Below are 8,100 nucleotides of genomic sequence, written 5' to 3' on the forward strand. Positions count from 1 at the left end.
AAATGTAACCGTTTCAGACAGATCTGCGGCCCATGTGACGATCTGGCTTTAAGTCGATTCTATAAAAAATGACGAAAACGGATAGATTTCTCAGGTTTCTACTACATATAAACACTTTTCACATTCTCCCGTGCAACGCGGCTGCTAGTCCTCCTTTCATGCAAAATATTAAGTTTCTAGCTCATGTCCAAGGCACCAAAGAATTGTGAAAAGTCAATAATCGATACCTAAAACTTGAATTGTACTACTTCTTACTGTCTATTACATCAACTTATAAGCATCATCTGTGTTCTACTATGGTGCTTTTAGTGTATCAGCATACCGCAGCATGCGACGTAGCTTTGCAGACGATAAGTACAACCGTTTCAGACAGAAGAGCGGCCAATGTGACGATCGGGCTTTAAGTCGATTCGACAACAAATGACGAAAACGGACGGACTTCTCAGGTTCTTACTACATATGAACACTTTTCACATTCTATCGTGCAACTCGGCAGCTAGTCCTCCTTTCATGCAGAATCTTAAGGGCCTAGCTCATGTCCAAGGCGCCAAAGCTACCTAAAAGGTCAATAATCGATACCTAAAACTTGAATTGTACTACTTCTTACTGGCTATTACATCAACTTATAAGCATCATCTGTGTTCTACTATGGTGCTTTTAGTGTCTCCGTATACCGCAGCACGCGACATAGATTTGCAGACGATAAAAACAACCGTTTATGAGAGAAGAGCGGCCAATGTGACGATCTGGCTTTAAGTCGATTCGATAACAAATGACGAACCCGGACGGATTTCTCAAGTTTTTACTACATATCTCCACATACCGCAGCACGCGACATAGGTTTGCAGACGATAAATGTAACCGTTTCATATTCTACCGTGCAACGCGACTGCTAGTCCTCCTTTCATGCAAATTCTTAAGGTCCTAGTTCATGTCCAAGCCACCAATGAAGGGGAAAAAGTCAATAATCGATAACTAAATCTTGAATTGTACTACTTCTTACTGGCTATTACATCAACTTAGTAGCTTCATCTGTGTTCTACTATGCTGCTTTTAGTATCTCCACATACCGCAGCACGCGACATAGCTTTGCAGACGATAAATGTAACCCTTTTAGAGAGAAGAGCGGCCAATGTGACGATCTGGCTTTAAGTCGATTCGATAACAAATGACGAAAACGGACGGATTTCTCAGGTTTTTACTACATATGAACACTTTTCAAATTCTCCAGTGCAACTCGGCTGCTAGTCCTCCTTTCATGCAAAGTGTTAAGGTCCCAGCTCATGTCCAAGGCACCAAAGCCAGCTAAAAAGTCAATAATCGATAACTAAAACTTGAATTCTACTACTTCTTACTGGCTATTACATCAACTTAGAAGCTTCATCTGTGTTCTACTATGGTGATTTTAGTGTCTCCGCATACCGCAGAACGCGACATTGCTTTGCAGACTATAAGTACAACCGTTTCAGAGAGAAGAGAGGCCAATGTGACGATCTGGCTTTAAGTCGATTCGATAATAAATGACGAAAACGGACGGATTTCTCAGGTTTTACTGCATATGAACACTTTTCACATTCTCCCGTGCAACGCGGCTGCCAATCCTCCTTTCATGCAAAATCTCAAGTTCCTAGCTCATGTCCAAGGCACCAAAGGAGGGTAAAAAGTCAATAATCGATACCTAAAACTTGAATTGTTCGTCTTCTTACTGGCTATTACATCAATTTAAAAGCTTCATCTGCATTCTACTATGGTGCTTTTAGTGTCTCCGCATACCGCAGCACGCGACATAGCTTTGCAGACGTTAAATGTAACCGTATCAGACAGAACAGCGGCCATTGTGACGATCTGGCTTGAAGTCGATTCGACAACAAATGACGAAAACGGACGGATTTCTCTTGTTTTTACTACATATGAACACTTTTCACATTCTCCCGTGAAACTCGGCTGCCAATCCTCCTTTCATGCAAAATCTCAAGTTCCTAGCTCATGTCCAAGGCACCAAAGGAGGGTAAAAAGTCAATAATCGATACCTAAAACTTGAATTGTTCGTCTTCTTACTGGCTATTACATCAATTTAAAAGCTTCATCTGCGTTCTACTATGGTGCTTTTAGTGTCTCCGCATACCGCAGCACGCGACATAGCTTTGCAGACGATAAATGTAACCGTTTTAGACAGAACAGCGGCCAATGTGACAATCTGGCTTTAAGTCGATTCGACAACAAATGACGAAAACGGACGGATTTCTCAGGTTCTTACTACATATGAACACTTTTCACATTCTATCGTGCAACTCGGCAGCTAGTCCTCCTTTTATGCAGAATCTTAAGGGCCTAGCTCATGTCCAAGGCGCCAAAGCTACGTAAAAGGTCAATAATAGATAGCTAAAACTTGAATTGTACTACTTCTTACTGGCTATTACATCAACTTATAAGCATCATCTGTGTTCTACTATGGTGCTTTTAGTGTCTTCGTATACCGCAGCACGCGACATAGCTTTGCAGACGATAAAAACAACCGTTTCTGAGAGAAGAGCGGCCAATGTGACGATCTGGCTTTAAGTCGATTCGATAACAAATGACGAACACGGAGGGATTTCTCAAGTTTTTACTACATATGAACACTTTTCACATTCTACCGTGCAACGCGGCTGCTAGTCCTCCCTCATGCAAATTCTTAAGTTCCTAGTTCATGTCCAAGCCACCAAAGAAGGGTAAAAAGTCAATAATCGATAACTAAAACTTGAATTGTACTACTTCTTACTGGCTATTACATCAACTTAGAAGCTTCATCTGTGTTCTACTATGGTGCTTTTAGTATCTCCACATACCGCAGCACGCGACATAGCTTTGCAGACGATAAATGTAACCGTTTCAGACAGAAGAGCGGCCAATGTGACGATCTGGCTTGATAACAAAGACGATAAAAACAACCGTTTCTGTGAGAAGAGCGGCCAATGTGACGATCTGGCTTTAAGTCGATTCGATAACAAATGACGAACACGGACGGAGTTCTCAAGTTTTTACTACATATGAACACTTTTCACATTCTACCGTGCAACTCGGCAGCTAGTCCTCCTTTAATGCAAAGTGTTAAGCTCCTAGCTCATGTCCAAGGCACCAAAGCCAGCTAAAAAGTCAATAATCGATAACTAAAACTTGAATTGTACTACTTCTTACTGGCTATTACATCAACTTAGAAGCTTCATCTGTGTTCTATTATGGTGCTTTTAGTGTCTCCGCATACCGCAGCACGCGACATAGCTTTGCAGACGATAAGTACAACCGTTTCAAAGAGAAGAGCGGCCAATGTGACGATCTGGCTTTAAGTCGATTCGATAACAAATGACGAAAACGAACAGATTTCTCAGGTTTGTACTACATATGAACACTTTTCACATTCTCCCGTGCATCGGAGCTGCTAGTCCTCCTTTCATGCAAAATCTCAACTTCCTAGCTCATGTGCAAGACACCAAAGAAGGGTATAAAGTCAATAATCCATAACTAAAACTTGAATTGTACTACTTCTTACTGGCTATAACATCAACTTAGAAGCTTCATCTGTGTTCTACTATGGTGCTTTTAGTGTCTCCGCATACCGCAGCAAGCGTCATATCTTTGCAGACGATAAATGTAACCGTTTCAGAGAGAAGAGCGGCCATTGTGACGATCTGGCTTTAAGTCGATTCGATAACAAATGACGAAAACGGACGGATTTCTCAGGTTTTTACTACATATGAACACTTTTCAAATTCTCCCGTGCAACTCGGCTGCTAGTCCTCCTTTCATGCAAAGTGTTAAGGTCCTAGCTCATGTCCAAGGCACCAAAGCCAGCTAAAAATTCAATAATCGATAACTAAAACTTGAATTCTACTACTTCTTACTGGCTATTACATCAACTTAGAAGCTTCATCTGTGTTCTACTATGGTGCTTTTAGTGTCTCCGCATACCGCAGAACGCGACATTGCTTTGCAGACTATAAGTACAACCGTTTCAGAGAGAAGAGCGGCCAATGTGACGATCTGGCTTTAAGTCGATTCGATAATAAATGACGAAAACGGACGGATTTCTCAGGTTTTACTACATATGAACACTTTTCACATTCTCCCGTGCAACGCGGCTGCTAATCCTCCATTCATGCAAAATCTCAAGTTCCTAGCTCATGTCCAAGGCACCATAGAAGGGTAAAAAGTCAATAATCGATACCTAAAACTTGAATTATACTACTTCTTATTGGCTAGTACACCAATTTAGAAGCTTCATCTGTGTTATACTATGGTGCTTTTAGTGTCTCCGGATACCGCAGCACGCGACATAGCTTTGCAGACGATAAATGTAACCGTTTCAGACAGAACAGCGGCCAATGTGGCAATCTGGCTTTAAGTCGATTCGACAACAAATGCCGAAAACGTACAGATTTCTCAGGTTTTTACTACATATGAACACTTTTCACATTCTCCCGTGCAACTCGGCTGCTAGTCCTCCTTTCATGCAAAATCTTAAGTTCCTAGGTCATGTCGAAAGCACCAAAGAAGGGTAAAAACTCAATAATCGATACATAAAACTTGAATTGTACTACATCTTACTGCTTATTACATCAACTTAGAATCTTCATCTGTGTTATACTATGGTGTTTTTAGTTTCTCCGCATAACGCAGCACGCGACATAGCTTTGCAGACGATAAATGTAACCGTTTCAGAGAGAAGAGCGGCCAATGTGACGATCTGGCTTTAAGCCGATTCGATAACAAATTACGAAAACGGACGGATTTCTCAGGTTTTTACTACATATGAACACTTTTCACATTCTCCCGTTTAACTCAGCTGCTAGTCCTACTTTCATGCACAATCTTAATTTCCTAACTCATGTCCAAGGCACCAAAGAAGGTTAAAAACTCAATAATCGATACCTAAAACTTGAATCGTACTATTTCTTATTGGCTGTTACATCAACTTAGAGGCTTCATCTGTGTTCTACTACCGTGCTTTTGGTGTCTCCGCATACCGCAGCACTCGACATTGCTTTGCAGACGATAAGTACAACCGTTTCAGAGAGAAGAGCGGCCAATGTGACGATCTGGTTTTAAGTCGATTCGATAACAAATGACGAAAAAGGACGAATTTCCCATGTTTTTACTACATATGAACACTTTTGACATTCTCCCGTGCAACTCGGCTGCTAGTCCTCCTTTCATGCAGAATCTTAAAGTCCTAGTTCATGTCCAAGGCACCAAAGCCAGCTAAAAATTCAATAATCGATACCTAAAACTTGAATTGTACTAGTTCCTACTGGATATTACATCAACTTAGAAGCTTCATCTGTGTTCTACTATGGTGCTTTTAGTGTCTCCGCAAACCGCAGCAGGCGACATAGCTTTGCAGACGATATGTACAACCGTTTCAGAGAGAAGAGCGGCCAATGTGACGATCTGGTTTTAAGTCGGTTCGATAACAAATGACGAAAACGGACGGATTTCTCATGTTTTTACTACATATGAACACTTTTCACATTCTCCCGTGAAACTCTGCTGCTACTCCTCCTTTCATGCATAATCTTAAGGTCCTAGCTCATGTCCAAGGCACCAAAGAAAAGTAAAAAGTCAATAATCGATACCTAAAACTTGAATTGTCCTACTTCTTACTGGCTATTACATCAACATAGAAGCTTCATCTGTGTTATACTATGGTGCTTTTAGTGTCTCCGCATACCGCAGCACGCGACATAGCTTTGCAGACGATAAAAATAACAGTTTCTGAGAGAAGAGCGGCCAATGTGACGATCTCGCTTTAATTCGATTCGATAACAAATGACAAAAACGGACCGATTTCTCAGGTTTTTACTACATATGAACACTTTTCACATTCTCCCGTACCACGCGGCTGCTAGTCCTCCTTTCATGCAAAATCTTAAGTTCCTAATTCATGTCCCAGGCACCAAAGAAGTGTAAATAGTCAATAATCGATACATAAAACTTGAATTGTACTACTTCTTACTGGCTATTACATCAACTTATAAGCTTCATCTGTGTTATACTATGGTGCTTTTATTGTCTCCGCATACCGCAGCACGCGACATAGCTTTGGAGACGATAAGGACAACCGTTTCAGACAGAAGAGCGGCCAATGTGACTATCTGGCTTTAAGTCGATTCGATAACAAATGACGAACACGGACGGATTTCTCAGGTTTTTACTACATATAAACACTCTCCACATTCTCCCGTGCAACGCGGCTGCTAGTCCTCCTTTCAGGCAAATTCTTGAGTTTCTAGCTCATGTCCAAGACACCAAAGCCAGCTAAAAAGTCAATAATCCATAACTAAAACTTGAATTGTACTACTTCTTACTGGCAATTACATCAACTTAGAAGCTTCATCTGTGTTCTACTATGGTGCTTTTAGTGTCTCCGCAAACCGCAGCAGGTGACATAGCTTTGCAGACGATAAGAACAACCGATTCAGAGAGACGACCGGCCAATGTGACGATCTGGCTTTAAGTCGATTCGATAACAAATGACGAAAACGGACGGATTTCTCAGGGTTTTACTACATATGAACACTTTTCACATTCTCCCGTGCAACTCGGCTGTTAGTCCTCCTTTCATGCAAAACGTTAAGGTCCTAGCCCATGTCCAAGGCACCAAAGCCAGCTAAAAAGTCAATAATCGATAACTAAAACTTGAATTGTACTACTTCATACTGGCTATTACATCAACCTAGAAGCTTCATCTGTGTTCTACTATGGTGCTTTTTGAGTCTCTGCAAACCGCAGCACGTGACATAGCTTTGCAGACGATAAGTACAACCGTTTCAGAGGGAAGAAAGGCCAATGTGACGATCTGGCTCTAAGTCGATTCGATAACAAATGACGAAAACGGGCGGATTTCTCAGGTTTTTACTCCATATGAACACTTTTCACATTCTCGCGTGCAACGCGGCTGCTAGTCCTCCTCTCATGCAAAATCGTAAGGTCCTAGGTCATGTCCAAGCCACCAAAGCCGGCTAAAACGTGAATAATTGATAACTAAAACTTGAATTGTACTACTTCTTACTGGCTATTACTTCAACTTAGAAGCTTCTTCTGTGTTCTGCTATGGTGCTTCTAGTGTCTCCGCATGCCACAGCACGCCACATAGCTTTGCAGACGATAAGTACAACCGTTTCAGAGAGAAGAGCGGCCAATGTGACGATCTGGCTTTAAGTCGATCCGATAACAAATGACGAAAACGGACGGATTTCTCAGGTTTTTACTACATATGAAGAATTTTCACATTCTCCCGTGTAAAGCAGCTGCTAGTCCTCCTTTCATGCAAAATCTTAAGTTCCTAGCTCATGTCCAAGGCAACAAAGAAGGGTAAAAAGTCAATAATCGATACCTAAAACTTGAATTGTACTACTTCTTACTGGCTATTACATGAACTTAGAAGCTTCATCCGTGTTCTACTATGGTGCTTCTAGTGTCTCCGCATACCGCAGCACGCGACATAGCTTTGCAGACGATAAAAGTAACCATTTCAGACACAAGAGCGACCAATGTGACGATCTGGCTTTAAGTCGATTCGATAACAAATGACGAAAACGGATGGATTTCTCCGGTTTTTACTACATATGAACACTTTTCACACTCTCCGGTGCAACTCGGCTGCTAGTCCTCCTTTCATGCTAAATGTTAAGGTCCTAGCTATGTCCAAGGCACCAAAGCCAGCTCAAAAGTCAATAATCGATAACTTAAACTTGAATTGTACTATTTCTTACTGGCTATTACATCAACCTAAAAGCTTCATCTGTGTTCTACTAAGGTGCTTTTAGTGTCTTCGCATACCGCAGCACGCGACATAGCTTTGCAGACGATAAGTACAACCGTTTCAGAGGGAAGAGCGGCAAATGTGACGATCTGGCTTTAAGTCGATTCGATAACAAATGACGAAAACAGACGGATTTCTCATGTTTTTACTACATGTGAACACTTTTCACATTCTCCCGTGCAACTCGGCTGCTAGTCCTCCTTTCATGCAAATTGGTAAGGTCCTAGATCATGTCCAAGGCACCAAAGCCAGCTAAAAGGTCAATAATCGATAACTAAAACTTGAATTGTACTACTTCT

This window comes from Schistocerca gregaria, unplaced genomic scaffold, assembly GCF_023897955.1.
Source record: "Schistocerca gregaria isolate iqSchGreg1 unplaced genomic scaffold, iqSchGreg1.2 ptg000422l, whole genome shotgun sequence".
In the NCBI taxonomy this organism is placed as follows: Eukaryota; Metazoa; Arthropoda; class Insecta; order Orthoptera; family Acrididae; genus Schistocerca; species Schistocerca gregaria.